We start from the raw sequence: 15,883 nt of genomic DNA on the forward strand, positions 1-15,883 counted from the left end.
TGTAATGCATTTAATTACCTCCTCCTTTGTGGACCTTTACTTTGTTTCCAGTGTTTAATTTGATGTGGGATTCTAGGAAAAAAACTCTTGTGTTTTGCCCCTTGGGCGCATCTACTGTGATTGCATTAAGACAAATTCCTAGGAGAATTGCTGGTTCAACTTTTAGGAACGATTTTTTTTTCCCCCCAAGATGAGGTTTCACTCTTGTGGCCCAGGCTGGACTGCAGTAGTGCGATCTTGGCTCACTGCAACCTCCACCTCCTGGGTTCAAGCAATTCCCCTGCCTCAGCCTCCCGAGTAGCTGGGATTACAGGCACCTGCCACGATGCCTGGCTAATTTTTGTATTTTTAGTAGAGACAGGGTTTCACCAAGTTGGCCAGGCTGGTCTCAAACTCTTGACCTCAGGTGATCCACCTGCCTCAGCCTCCCAAAGTGCTGGGATTACAGGCATGAGTCACCACACCAGGCCAGGAACGATTTTTAAGCTTTGACAAATGCTGCCACATTACCTTTCCACAGGTTGTGCCAATTGACATTCACAGCAAAAAGAAGTATGAAAGTGGAAGGAGATTATAAAAAACTTCAGACTATTCACTGTAAAATTAACTAGATCACTTTCCAGAAAGCCTGTGCCTGTTCACGCTCTTTGAGAGAAACAAGATGGTACCTAATTTGAGAGTTCACTAGGCATTTTCTTGAGGGTGGGACATATTCATTAGCCTGGTCCGAAACAGGAAGAGCTGAATATGGAACGGTTAGGTGATTTTACTAAACGTTCATATGAATTGAGAGAGAAGGCTCTTCTTAGTTGCTGGGTCTTTCAACTACCAATTTAACTAATTAGCCTGCTTCTTGAGTTTATTGTCAAGTAAGTTTTATCATTTTCCTGTCACTAATAGTTTTGAGAAAAGTCATTGTGTTTTCTCTTCCAGTCCCTTCAGCGGCTGCACAGGGAGCATGGTCTTGGGAGTGGTACTTGAAAGAACAGAAGGCTGTCGCAGCACCTGTTGAGCTGTTTTCCAAGGTCAGCCACTGAAGGACTTATATTTTTGCAAGGAAGCAACACTTAAGAGGTTTAGTTAAAATGAAATGACTTTCCTAGATAGCCCATCAACTTATTTGAATTATTTGTAGGCTCTGCTGGAAAATGACCCCACAAACCTAATCAGAGCTTTAGTGTTCCAGAGTGGGCTGGAGCCCGGCGCCGCCACCTGCCAGCTCTGTGACCTTGGGCAAGTCATTCAATTCAGTTTCCTCATCCATGAGGTAGGAAAAGTTCCCTACCTTTCTCCTTGGGTGGTTGGAGGACTAAATCAGTTGTACCCATAAAGGATATAGGATGCAATGTGCATACTATGAATGCTCAGTAAGCGTTAGGTTTTACTTTTATTAGCCAGTATTAGCTGCAGTTAGAGGGATCTGTTTGGATGTGTTTCTAAGAGTGGTGAGTCAAGCAAGATGTTAGAGAAGACGTTGAAACCCCTGAATCCTGGCATACATGACTAGAAAGGTGAACAGAGCAGCCAGTGTAGACTTCCTTGATCGTCTGCTAGCACCAAGGTCTTACAGGGGATCATCTTTACCCAAGACACCAAATCTTCTGATAGTCTTTTTGTTCTTCTTGGTCTGAGTTTTAGATGTTTTGGGGAAATTTATATGCATCAGATTTGCCTCATGACTTTATTTTATTTTATTTTATTTTTTTTGAGACGGAGTCTGGCTCTATCGCCAGGCTAGAGTGCAGTGGCGTGATCTTGGCTCATGGCAACCTCTGATTCCCTGGTTCAAGCGATTCTCCTGCCTCACCCTCCTGAGAAACTGGGTTTACAGGCGTGTGCCACCACGGCCAGCTAATTTTTGTATTTTTAGTAGAGACAGGGTTTCACCGTGTTGGCCAGGATGGTTTCCATCTCCTGACCTCATGATCCGCCTGCCTCAGCCTCCCAAAGTGCTGGGGATTACAGGCATAAGCCGCCATGCCCAGCCCATTTCTTTACAGCAGGAAGCTACAACTTTTTATTTGGTTTAGTTTTCATGACATCTGTTGAGTTACATCTAGTATTTGTTAGCGTGTGAAAGGGCCAGCATTTGTAATCCTGCATATGGCAGTGGGACAGGGAAGAAGAGGTATAGCAAAGAGGAAAAGAAAGGGAAACCAAATGCAGACCCCTCGTGTTCAAAAAATGATGCATGTCCTTTTGTTGTCTAGGTGGTATGCTTCACTAACAAACAGTATGAAGGTCATACCATGGAAAATGAGAACATCTAGAGCAGCGTTCTTAACCCAGCCTTTGCACCATCTACATTTGTGAGCTTTGGAGAGCACAGCGTGGGTCTTCCTGAGACCTACTAAATCAGACCCTCAGGGGCTGGGCCTGGAAATGTGTAGCTTGAGAATCTCCTGCATTCTTTGTGCAGGTTTGAGGCCGACTACCATAGAAGGTTTAAGAACTGTGCAGTTTCTGTCTCGGAGTCAGGTCCATGTTTCCCCACGTTGCTTTCACCTGATAAGACTTAGGAGGTTTCTTCCATCAAAAGGTGCAAGCTCAATAAGGTAAGGGATTTTCCTTCATGTATCCCGGCAGTGCCTGCTGTGTTGAGTGTGCTCAGATGATCAGTCGCTGTTGAGTGACTTTTAGGGAAACTCTTCTTGCTTCTGAGGGTAAAGATCTTTGAAGGTGCTTGACTGGGACCAGGGCAGTTCAGTGTAGCTCACAGTCACCTTGCCCTTTCCCCCCTGTCCCTCCCTGCCCTTGCCACGGGGCCACTGCAGGTTGGGAGGGTAGAACAGAGTGGGCCAAAACAGGAGCTGCCTGAGAACTATCAGGCACTGTGACACCCAAGGGCAGAGGTAGCGGGGTCAAGGTCCAGGATTTGAGGTTGAGCCAAAGAACATAGGTGAGGTTTGTGCCCGGATGGCTGCTGTGCTTAGGAGTCACACCTGTGCTGTGTCCTCAGATCAGGGTCCTAGGGCAAGGGTCCTCTCTCACTTACACACACACACACACACACACACACACACACACACATACCCCCACTGCCAGAATTAAATCAGATGTTTGGGTGTTAAGGGTGAAGTGTGGTCTAATTTTCAGAGCAAGGAAAGTTTTGGCTGATGGCAGCCAAGTGCTAGATTCTCTGTCCAGCTCCTGTGTTGCCCCACATCTCAGCCTGTCAGTGTATTAACGTTATTCTAGAGCTTCTCCTCTAAGATCCTTTAAGCCCCATCAACCAGAGCAAGAACACCTGCAGGACTGAGACTTTCTCCCTCAGATTTTCCCTTATGACCTGGTGTTAACTAAAAAAAGACCAAAAGGGCAAATGTGGGATTTCTGTTCCTGAAATAAATCCTCATCATGGTATTGGGAACGGTGTAATCATAGGCTCCAGGTCATGTAGCTTTCCCCCTTGACTTTATAGAGAGATGACAAAAGAGGTGCTGGAAGGCAGTAAGTGGGAGGGGCACAACATTGTGGGACATACAGACAGGAGGGGGCCCCCTTGGGAGGGTGGAGAGAGTCAGAGAGACTCTGTTGAGGGAGGCCGGTGGTGAGCAGGTGATGCACCCTTTGATAATTCTTTGACTAAGGACTTTCTCAAGCTTTTGAACTCTAATATTTGTCATGTCTGAAAGTAACAGCAAAGCATTAGTGTGTGAGAAAACAGACATGTTTGACATGTTGGACTGCCTTTCTCTCCAGTCATAATCTAACACTCAAGCTGCCCATGTGTGTAAGACTGTGTGTGTGCAAAGTGCCATGTAAGACTGGCCAAAACACTAAAGAACATATGACATGGTGTCTTAGGATCTTGCCGGCTAGTTGGGATATGATATGTCCATAATAACATAGCAACAATATGAGGTAGAATGTTAATTGCCCATGGGATGCACAAATAATGAATTTATTAGGCATTCCATGTGTGAGATGAGACCTCATTCAACCCTGAATGAGGAAGAGAATTAAAGTCACCAATTATTACGTCTAATTTGCCCTAATAACTAAAGAAGATGCTTGTGATCAAGATCACAGTGTTACTCTAACTTGAATTTATATTTTCAGATGAAATAAGCATTGTCTATAATTGAAAACAGGTTTTAATATAATCAAAAAGGCAGTTGATTCATGTCAGCTTTCCAAGAAGGAGCATCAGACTGAACTCAATTTTATATTGACATTGTGTTTTTGACTATTAATGTTCATTTTCATTGTGTAAATATTAGAATAATGTTGTTCAGGTCAGCCAGCTGAGATGGAACCCTTCAGCTTTTGACACCGAAATGTTGAAAATAAAACTTAATTCTATGCTTGGAAAACCCTAAAGACTGCCAAAAGGCTCCTGGGACTGATAAATGACTTCAGTAAAGTTTCAGGATACAAAATCAATGTGTACAAATCAGGATACAAATCAGTATACAAAAGTCAGTAGCATTTCTATACACCAATAATGTTCAAGCTGAGAGAAAATCAAGAACACAATCCCAATTACAATAGGCACACACAGAGAAAAATATCTAGGAATACATTTAACCAAGAAGGCGGAAGATTTTTTCAAGGAGAACTACAAAACACGGCTAAAATAAATCACAGATGACATAAACAAATGGGAAAACATTCCATGCTCATGGGTGGGAAGAATCAGTATCATTAAAGTGGCCATACTGCCCAAAGCAATCTACAGATTCAACATTATTCCTATCAAATTACCAATGTCATTTTTCACAGAACCTAAAAAACTTATTCTAAAATTCACAAGGAACTAAAAAAGAGCCCAAATAGTGAAAGCAATCCTAAGCAAAAATAACAAAGCCAGAGGCATCACATTACCTGACTTCAAACTATACTGCAAGGCTATAGAAACCAAAACAGCATGGTACTGGTACAAAAACAGACACACAGAACAATGGAACAGAATAAAGAGCCCAGAAATAAAGCTGCAAACCTACAGCCATCTTATCTTTGACAAAGTTGACAGAAAAAAAGCAATGGGAAAAGGACTTCCTATTCAATAAATGGTGCTGGTATAGCTGGCTAGCCATATACAGAAGATTAAAACTAGATCCCCTACCTTTCACCATGTACAAAAACTAAATTAAGATGAATTAATAATTTAAATGTAAGACCTCAAACTATAAGAGTTCTAAAAGAAAACCTAGGAGACACCATTCTCAATATTGGCCTTGAGAAAGAATTTATGACTAAATCCTCAGAAGCAATTACAGCAAAAACAAATTTTGACAACTGAGACCTAAACTAAATGGCTTCTGCACAGCAGAAGAAACCATCAACAAAGTAAAGAGACAACCTACAGAATGGGAGAAAATAGTCACAAACTATGCAGATGACAAAGATCTAATATATCCAGAATCTATGAGGAACTAGATTCAATAAGCAAAAACCAATTAACCCATTAAAAATGCGCAAAAGAAGAATGAAGGAGATGGAGGAGAAAGGAAAAGAAAAAAAGAAGAAAAAATAAAAAATGGGCAAAAGACATGAACAGACACTTCTCAAAAGAAGACATACAAGTGGCCAACTAACATAAAAAATGCTCAACATCACTAATCATCAGAGAAATGCAAATTAAAACCACAACGAAATACCATCTCACACCAGTCAGAATGCTTATTATTATAAAGTCAGAAAGCAACAGATACTTGCAAGGCTGCAGAGAAAGAAAGGCACATGGAGTTGCATGTTCATTGCAGCACTATTCACCATAGCGAAGACAATGAATTGACCTAGGTGCCCACCAGTGGTGTCATCCTCTTTCCATTGCTGTTCCTGTTCTGTTCCTGACCCTGATCTGAGTGACGTCTCATGGGTTGTCTCTCTCTCAAATTATTCTTCTGTGGCCTTTGCAGTCCTGCCTGTGGTAAAACAAAGTATGCAATTTTCCCAAGAGCTCAACACGTTGTTCCCTCCTCCCTGTGGCCAGGTGCACGCCTGCTTCCCCGGGGCACTCTGCCTCTTGGGTGCCTCCTATCCCGTGTGCCACATCCACTTTTCCCTCAGGGTGCAGGCAGGCCTAGCCTACTTCAGCTCCAACCACTCCTTTCTTAACCTGTTTCCACTTGCATGCCCAACCCTCCCTTCTTGGCGATTTATGCAGTCACATCACTGCTATTTCCACTGTTGCTGCCTCAATAGGGTGTGTGTGCATGTGTGTCTGCTCACACTGTTCACCTCCTTCTGCTCCCTCCCCTCCTCCACCCTCTCCCACCCAGTCCTGTTCTCACCCTGGGACATTGCTTTGCCCACATGACAGTCCATCCACCTCCTAGGACCTTGGGTGCCTCCACGCCAGGAACCGGTGCCCCCTTTTCAGTTGAACCCATCTGCCTTCGTGAACACATGGCATAAGTCACAGTTGAACCTCCTCTGCAGTGGTAAACTTTAATCTCACCATCTGATTTTGTCCACTGTCTTTCTAGACTTTTCTGTCGCTTATTACAGCACCGCTTTTTCTTTTAAGACTTGTAGTTCCTTTGTTGTCTCCATCCTGGCTTCACATCTTTCCTGGCAGCTCAGCCCAGTTCCTTCATGTCAGCCATGCTCTTGCCAGGATCTTCAGTCCCTTGCCTCCCTGCTGTTCTCTCCCCATCCGTGCCCACCGCAGTCCCAGCTCCTGACTAATGCATATTCACTGCCTAACTTCTCTACCCCAGGTGCCAAGCACTGCTGAGTAGGAACCATAAGGCCTTGCAGATAGCTGTGGCCCTGCAGATGCACAGCCTCAGCGTGTAGGCATTGTCTGGCCGTCCTTCTGTGGTGTTAGTCTGGGCTCTCCCTGCTCCCTAGCAAAGCAGGTCTATGCTGGCAGGCATCTTTCCTCCCACCTGAAGCCTTCAGTCCCTTACTGCATGTGGTGAGACCTTCCACTGCCCCCTGCAGACCATCACTCAGCACACCTCTTCCTGCCTCTTTCCCCTGTGGTCCTGGAAGAAGTGTCCCTTCTCTTCAGCCTCCTGCACCTGTGCTCTGCATCCTTTCCATTCCTGCCTTTCTAGAGATCTTACTCCATCAGTTATCTCATGGCCTGCCTGTAAGTTGACGTTTATTCTCTTTTGAACATTTCCTTTTAGAGCCGGGCGAGGTGGGTCATGCCTGTAATCCCAGCACTTTGGGAGGCCTAGGAGGGCGGATCACCTGAGGTCGGGAGTTAAGAGACCAGCCTGACCAACATGGAGAAACCCCGTCTCTACTAAAAATACAAAATTAGCTGGGCGTGGTGGTGCATGCCTGTAATCCCAGCTGCTCGAGAGGCTGAGACAGGAGAATCGCTTGAACCCGGGAGGCGGAGGTTGCGGTGAGCTGAGATCACGCCGTTGCACTCCAGCCTAGGCAACAAGAGCGAAACTCCATCTCAAAAAAAAAAAAAAAAAAAAAAAGAAGAAGAAAGAAAAGAAAACATTTCCTTTTAGAATGCAAATATGCTTAAGTCTCTTCCATCTTTATGAAAAAACAGTGTCCCTTGGTTCTTAATTTTCCTCCCTAACTCATCCCCTTAGTCCAGACTGGCTTCTTGAAATTTTAGACTGCATTTTCTCTTTCTGGGTTTTTCTAACCTTCTTTCCCACCTCCAGCCTCCACAACCTGACCTTTGGGTCAGTTCATCCAGCTCCTTAACTGCCATCCCACTGAGTCGCACCACAGCTCCTGCGCCCCCTCCCGGGTCTTTCTCCTGGTCTTCGCGCCTCCTCACCTGGAGGGCAGGCAGACCTCAGTACATCCAGACTTTTCAGCCCCGCTCGGTGGAGCCAGCTCCTGGGGCTCCCTGTCCCTGTGAAGGACCCTGTGCTCTGTTCCCCTGCAGCCAGCTTGTTCCGCCCTCTCGTCTTCGCTCTGTGTGCGTTTGGCAATCTAATCTGCTCCAGCTTTGCCTCATAATTGTTCTATTGCTACTCTCACTCCGTAGCACTACTGTCTTCATTTATGGTGCACCCTGGGTTTTTTTCCACAGGCATTTTTACACAGTTCCTTAAGTGATTTTTCTCTGTCCAGGCTGGCCCCACCTTTCACCTTGCCTGCACGCCTTGCCGGAGGGATCTTTGTGAATTGTGGTTCCTCTGTTTGTCAGTTGTGTACTTAACAACTCTGGCTGCTTTTTGTGCCATTCTGTGTGGTTATGTGTGGGTGTATTTTGTCTCTCGGTGAAATTGTGATCTCCTGGAAGCCTGACTTGGGTTTCTTTCTTCTTGTTTTAGTTCCTCTCTGCCCTCTGGTTCCCGGGAGAGGTTCGTATTGTTTGCTGGTGCTTTTACCTGCGCTGCCTCAGTAAGCCCTCCACTGCTTCCGATCACTGTGTGGCGGCACCTCCCTGACTCTTAGTTGATTTAACTGAAAACAGCAGATAACATCACCTACTTCTCAGGGATTTTCCTGAAGAATTCCACATCGTGTATATCAAGTGTCCAGCACACTACAGTGCCTGGCATATAGATGACTTTCTTAAATACAAGCGGTTCTTAAAATCACTCTTTCTCTCATCCCTTGCTTTTCCCACTGCCTTTTCTCAGCCCTTCTTGGTAGCCCTGTGTGCTCCAACCGCCGACCTCCCGTTTATTCAGAACACTAGCCCAGCCTGGCCTCCGCAGACCTTGTCCTTGCCAGAACTTGCCTAGGTTCGGCCACAGTCCTCTATCCTTCCAGCCTGGCCTGCCCACGGCGGGTGTTCCTGTCTCAGTCTCCCGATCTGCACTTAAGAGCGGGTGCCCAGTGGGAAACCCGCTGTCCTTGGAGCAGAATCCTTAGTGGGTCACGTTGTTCCCAGCCTCCTCTCTCCTGCCTGATGACTCACCAACTTTATTCATGATGAAAACAGAAACGCTTCCTCATTTCATCCCCTTTCTCTCTAAACAAAGCACAGTCGTGGCGTTCCCACCTCCCCCCACTTTCTTGTCCTGCTCTACCTCCTTCCCTTCTTCATAGCTATTATTATAATCTAATACGATTTCAGAAAGAAATACTTTATGTCCTGAAAAGGAAATTCCAGCCTTCTGCAGGATGATAGGGTTGCATTTATTTTGCTCTTGGATTATGATTGTATTCTGTAAAGGCACGGTGCAAGCATTCTTGCCCCATGGCAGGGCAGATGTCTTGCCTCAGTACTATCCCTGAACTCCCCTTTGTCATCCCTCAACAGAGCCCAGAGCCTGGCATCACAGGAAGTAAGATGAACTATAATCTTATTGGCACCAATAGTTATGAGCAATAGGTATCAGGAAAACATATTAAAACCCAGTTCTCCTTTCTAGAATGAAACTTAAGCCTAGTTAACTCAAAATGTATTAAATTAAAGCTAGAAGAGTTCAGGCATAATAGAGGCTGTTTCTGAAGAAGTTAACATCATGTCTGCGCTTATAATTTGTTTGCCATAAGCATGTAAAATAGATTTGAGGACTCTGACAGTAAAACAAACATATCCAATAAGCCTATTAAAGTGGAAATTAAAAATTTAAAAACCATATAGCAAAATAAAACAATGTAATAGTCACTTAGGCTAATAAAATTATTGTGACTGAGCACTAAATTTAGCCCCAGTGTTCCTAAGTGTTATAATAACTGCCTCGTCTTCCAATTGCTCAAAAGAACAATGAGAAGATGTGATTACTGTCTTGCATCTTATCCAGACAATGGGCTTTGAGCCTTTAAAATCTGTGAGACACAGGGCTAAGTGCCATGGGAGCAGCGAATATGACTGAGGCATTGGGGTACATTTAAGGGGCTCAGGGAAAGTCCTGCTGTGGGCATTGGGAAGTAAAGATAAGGAAAAGCACAGACTGTGTTGGTGCAGATGGTTGGAAATCTGGGATTTATGCCAAGGAGTTTTTCCTTGTTTTTTTTTTTTAATATGCTGATCTAATTTTTAAATTTCCAAGTTATTTCTTACCACTCTTTAATAGCTAATGTGTAATGTTAATACCATTAGGAAACATTTCCTGTCTGTTTAAGGGTAAGAACTTGAGACAGTGGTTGATTCAGTGATCTGACCTTTGTTTTCTAGTTTATCAAAGCTTGAGCAAGAAGGGTCTACATGTTTATTTTATGCAAACCCAGATATGTGAAAAATAACTAACAGAGGGGTAGCTTAGAGCCCACCGAGTACTAGGGTACTGGAGGTTGCTGAACTGCATGGATCTGTGGTCCAGGCCAAGTATCCCCTTTTCTCTGCCTCTTTTCCCAATTAACTAATGTTCTTCTCATATCTGTGTAGGCTTAAGGCAAGAGTAGGATTAGCTGGCAGATCAGTCATGGAGCTTCAGTTGGGTAGTTGGTCATGTGCCTATGCTGGAGGTGGATGATTGAAACTCCATTTAGCTTACCTTCCAGGAACAGGAAAACAGAGCTCCTACCCTTGATTATTTGAGCTCATTCTTTTAGGAATCTGTGCTTTCCTAGGCTGAAGATTTAAAGTTTGGAGACTGCCATGGAGCCCTGCAGAAGAAGGATCTGGAAGTGGGAGCCCATGGGAAGGAAGATATTTAGATACAGTACTTAGGGAAATAGAGGTACAACTACTGGGACTCAGTTACGTCAGCTAAACCCATTTATGCCTAGTATTCCGTTATTGGAATGCTAAGCATGTGGGAATTATTTATAGCCTACCGCTCAAGGTCATCGCCAAGGTCTGATTATTCGAGGCATGAACAGGCAACACTGGTGTTCTTTTTTGGAATGATGCCTCCTGCTCTGGAATTACCAATAGGAAGAAGTTCATGTAAGTCCATATAATGGAGCAAAGAAGAAATAAATGTCCCAAGCTTCAACCAGTTTCAATGCCCTTCCCCTTTTAAGTCTGGGGTGCAATTTTTTTATGTTTCAAAAGCAAGGAAGTCGTGTCAAAGCACAAACAGGACAGGCAGGCCAAACACCCCAGCAAGGTCCTGCTTCGAGGAGTTAGGTCTTTTCTATTTTAACTATTGTGGTGGACCTGGGAATCCGATTCCAGAATTAGGTCTCAACTGAAGAAGTGAAAAAAAAAATCTTTTTCAATTTTTTTTGACAGCAGGTACAATATTTTTACGTACCCTATTCAACATTTTCCTCTTATGTTCATTAATAAATATTAAATTATCATTTCCGGGGTTGTGTATAACTGCTTACAATGAAACCATGGAAATTAAAAATAGCCTCCCAATCCAATGATGTGATTCTCGCCTCCCCAACAAGGGCTGTCTAAACTCCGAATTTGTAATCAAAATCTGTGCCTATGTAGAATACATCTTTATGAAAGATATTTTCATATCTTTGGATCATATCTTTGGATCTGTGGAATAAAAATCCAATTTAAAAAATTCTAACCAGATGGTCAAGTTAATAGAGAAGACTGGCATTTTAAGTCTATTTACCAAGAGTCCTTTTGTAAAGCAAAGCCTCGTTTTGAAAACCAAATCATCTCCAGCATTATATTTAATACATTTATTATTTTTCAAATTCCAAAAATTGCAACCTCAGGCATAAATGGGTTAATTGAGCTTTCAATTCAGCCTGAAGGACAAATTATTGTGGGTTTCTGCCAGTATATTGGCTGACACTATTTGCTATGGAAGTAAGACTGAGTAGGCACTGGATATCTCATAGGTTTGGAGAGCTGAAGACAGAAATAGGTAACAAATATTTTTTAAAACAAAGGTCATATTTTAATTATATCAAGATATATTATTTGATATACTGATAGCTGACTTTTTCCTAGATTTTGTTTTTTTGTTTTTCAGAGGGGACATACAGATTTAGACTGGGAGTTATTTTTGTCTGTGTTTGTTTTGTAAGTAATGAACCGGCTCTTTTTTTTTTTTTTTTTTTTTTTTGTATATTTTTGCTCTAAAGGTTTTCCTGCAGACTGGATACTTTTTTACAGCATACGCCACAGGGGTGGTGACTTCAATTTTAAATCCAATGTAAAGTGGTCTTGTGAAATTAATATTCTCACTCTGAATCTAGTTTTGTATAGTATTTACTCTTAAAATTTAGCTGTGGTCTACCTTTGTTTTATCTGTGTAATAGAAATTTAGTTAGAGAACACCATTTTATAGAACTATGACGAGGTGCATTTACTTTTTTAGTTTGGTAAATAACAGATAACATAAATACTTTGAGGGAATGGGAACTGAAAAAGAGAATGGGCTGGAAAATACATTATGGCCATGGTATATAGTTGCTTTTTTTCTTCTTGAACATTTATTATTTTGGTATTATATAGTTTTTAGCAGAGAGGTTTAAAAACATTTTATCCTTGGTTCTGTAATTAGACTAAAATGATATTGGAAATTGTGAGAATTTATTTATGCATGATGTCATGTGCCTGCAATCCCAGCTATTCAAGAGGCTGAGACAGGAGAATTGCTTGAGCCCAGGAGTTTGAGACCTGGGCAACATATTAAGACTCCATGTCTAATTTTTAAAAAATTGTGGAGGACTAGAAATTAAAATTCTTCTCAAAATCTATATTACAAAGGGATTCCACTGTATTTTCTAAGTCACTGAGTCTATTTTAAAGCCTTAATCTAACTGAAGAATACATGTTTTGTTCAAAATAACAACTTACAAAAGTAAGCAGAGACTTGTAGTATTCATATGATAAGACTTTAATTTCAGAAGGTTTTTGTGAGTGTAATTTTCAGAAATACCTACTCAGAGTTCTTGTATCTCGTTCTAAAATTTTAAATCCCAGGCTTTTCTATTTAGTTATTTAAGTACTAATTTTAAAGCTACTATATTACTGTGAGCTACTGGAGTGGAGGTTAGGAAACATATTTTTGCGTATTTGGAGGACTTAGAATTGTGACTTGAGTTTAAGAAGTATTTTTTTTTTTGAGACGGAGTCTCGCTCTTTCGTCCAGGCCAGACTGCAGTGGTGCTATCTCGGCTCACTGCAAGCTCCACCTCCTGGGTTCACGCCATTCTCCTGCCTCAGCCTCCTGAGTAGCTGGGACTACAGGCGCCCGCCACCACGCCCGGCTAATTTTTTGTATTTTTAGTAGGGACGGGGTTTCACCATGTTAGCCAAGATGGTCTCGATCTCCTGACCTCATGATCCGCCCGCCTCGGCCTCCCAAAGTGCTGGGATTACAGGCATGAGCCACCGTGCCCAGCCAAGTGTAAGTAGTATTTTAATAGTTTTCAGTATGAATAAATGAACACACAAATGAGTTTCTATATAATGGAATATTATAAGTATATAATACACATGACATAGTCTAATAAGTAAATCTCATTTCTAAAATATGGCTTAAATTTATATTCCCTTTTAATTTTTTTTTTTGAGGCAATCTTGCTCTGTCACCCATGCTGGTGTGATCTCTGCTCACTGCAACCTTGGCCTCCTGGTTTGAAGCGATTCTTGTGTCTCAGACTCCTTAGTAGCTGGGATTACAGGCACCCGTCACCACACCTGGCTAATTTTTTGTGGTTTTTTTTTTTTCAGTGGAGACGGGAGTTTTGCCATGTTGGCCAGGCTGATCTTGAACTCCTGACCTCAAGTGATCTACCTGCCTTGGCCTCCCAAAGTGCTGGGATTACTGGTGTTAGCTTCCTTGCCTGGCCCATTTTAATGCTTAGGATATATAAGTTCAGATGAATTGTGTTGAGAAAATATGTGAAAGTAAGAAGGAAATACATTAGAAATATGTCATAAATAGGAAAGATGGATTCAGTATATTTTCTAATATTCTTCAACTGGAAGCTTAGGTTAAGGTTTTAGGTTAAAATTTCTTAAACTTTTTAAAGGCCCAACTCATGTTGTATTAAATACGTGTTTTCAAGCCACACATTACTCTTTAGAATTCTGCTTGCTTATTCTTTCTCCAGGTGGAAATTTGATGGAATATTTCTTTTGTGTGTGTGTGTGTGTTTTTCTTTCTTTCTTTCTTTCTTTCTTTATTATTATTATTATACTTTAGGTTTTAGGGTACATGTGTGCAATGTGCAGGTTAGTTACATATGTGTACATGTGCCATGCTGGTGCGCTGCACCCACTAACTCATCATCTAGCATTAGGTATATCTCCCATTGCTATCCCTCCCTCCTGCCCCCACCCCACAACAGCCCCCACAGTGTGATGTTCCGCTTCCTGTGTCCATGTGTTCTCATTGTTCAATTCCCACCTATGAGTGAGAATATGCGGTGTTTGGTTTTTTGTTCTTGCGATAGTTTACTGAGAATGATGATTTCCAATTTCATCCATGACCCTACAAAGGACATGAACTCATCATTTTTTATGGCTGCATAGTATTCCATGGTGTATATGTGCCACATTTTCTTAATCCAGTCTATCATTGTTGGACATTTGGGTTGGTTCCAAGTCTTTGCTATTGTGAATAATGCCGCAATAAACATATATGTGCATGTGTCTTTATAGCAGCATGATTTATAGTCCTTTGGGTACATACCCAGTAATGGGATGGCTGGGTCAAATGGTATTTCTAGTTCTAGATCCCTGAGGAATCGCCACACTGACTTCCACAATGGTTGAACTAGTTTACAGTCCCACCAACAGTGTAAAAGTGTTGCTATTTCTCCACATCCTCTCCAGCACCTGTTGTTTCCTGACTTTTTAATGACTGCCATTCTAACTGGTGTGAGATGGTATCTCATTGTGGTTTTGATTTGCATTTCTCTGGCCAGTGATGGTGAGCGTTTTTTCATGTGTTTTTTGGCTGCATAAATGTCTTCTTTTGAGAAGTGTCTGTTCATGTCCTTTGCCCACTTTTTGATGGGGTTGTTTTTTTCTTGTAAATTTGTTTGAGTTCATTGTAGATTCTGGATGTTAGCCCTTTGTCAGATGAGTAGGTTGTGAAAATTTTCTCCCATTTTGTAGGTTGCCTGTTCACTCTGATGGTAGTTTCTTTTGCTGTGCAGAAGCTCTTTGGTTTAATTAGATCCCATTTGTCAATTTTGGCTTTTGTTGCCATTGCTTTTGGTGTTTTAGACATGAAGTCCTTGCCCATGCCCATGTCCTGAATGGTAATGCCTAGGTTTTCTTCTAGGGTTTTTATGGTTTTAGGTCTAACATTTAAGTCTTTAATCCATCTTGAATAGATTTTTGTATAAGGTGTAAGGAAGGGATCCAGTTTCAGCTTTCTACATATGGCTAGCCAGTTTTCCCAGCACCATTTATTAAATAGGGAATCCTTTCCCCATTGCTTGTTTTTCTCAGGTTTGTCAAAGATCAGATAGTTGTAGATATCTGGCACTATTTCTGAGGGCTCTGTTCTGTTCCAGTGATCTACATCTCTGATTTGGTACCAGTACCACACAGTTTTGGTTACTGTAGCCTTGTAGTATAGTTTGAAGTCAGGTAGCGTGATGCCTCCAGCTTTGTTCTTTTGGCTTAGGATTGACTTGGCAATGCGGGCTCTTTTTTGGTTCCATATGAACTTTAAAGTAGTTTTTTCCAATTCTGTGAAGAAAGTCATTGGTAGCTTGATGGGGATGGCATTGAATCTATAAATTACCTTGGGCAGTATGGCCATTTTCACGATATTGATTCTTCCTACCCATGAGCATGGAATATTCTTCCATTTGTTTGTATCCTCTTTTATTTCATTGAGCAGCGGTTTATAGTTCTCCTTGAAGAGCTCCTTCATGTCCCTTATAAGTTGGATTCCTAGGTATTTTATTCTCTTTGAAGCAGTTGTGAATGGGAGTTCACTCATGATTTGGCTGTTTGTCTGTTATTGGTGTACAAGAATGCTTGTGGTTTTTGTACATTGATTTTGTATCCTGAGACTTTCCTGAAGTTGCTTATCAGCTTAAGGAGATTTTGGGCTGAGACAATGGGGTTTTCTAGATATACAATCATGTCATCTGCAAACAGGGACAATTTGACTTCCTCTTTTCCTAATTGAATACCCATTATTTCCTTCTCCTGCCTGATTGCCCT

The sequence above is a fragment of the Pongo abelii genome, chromosome 17, assembly GCF_028885655.2.
Source record: "Pongo abelii isolate AG06213 chromosome 17, NHGRI_mPonAbe1-v2.0_pri, whole genome shotgun sequence".
NCBI classification, from domain to species: Eukaryota; Metazoa; Chordata; class Mammalia; order Primates; family Hominidae; genus Pongo; species Pongo abelii.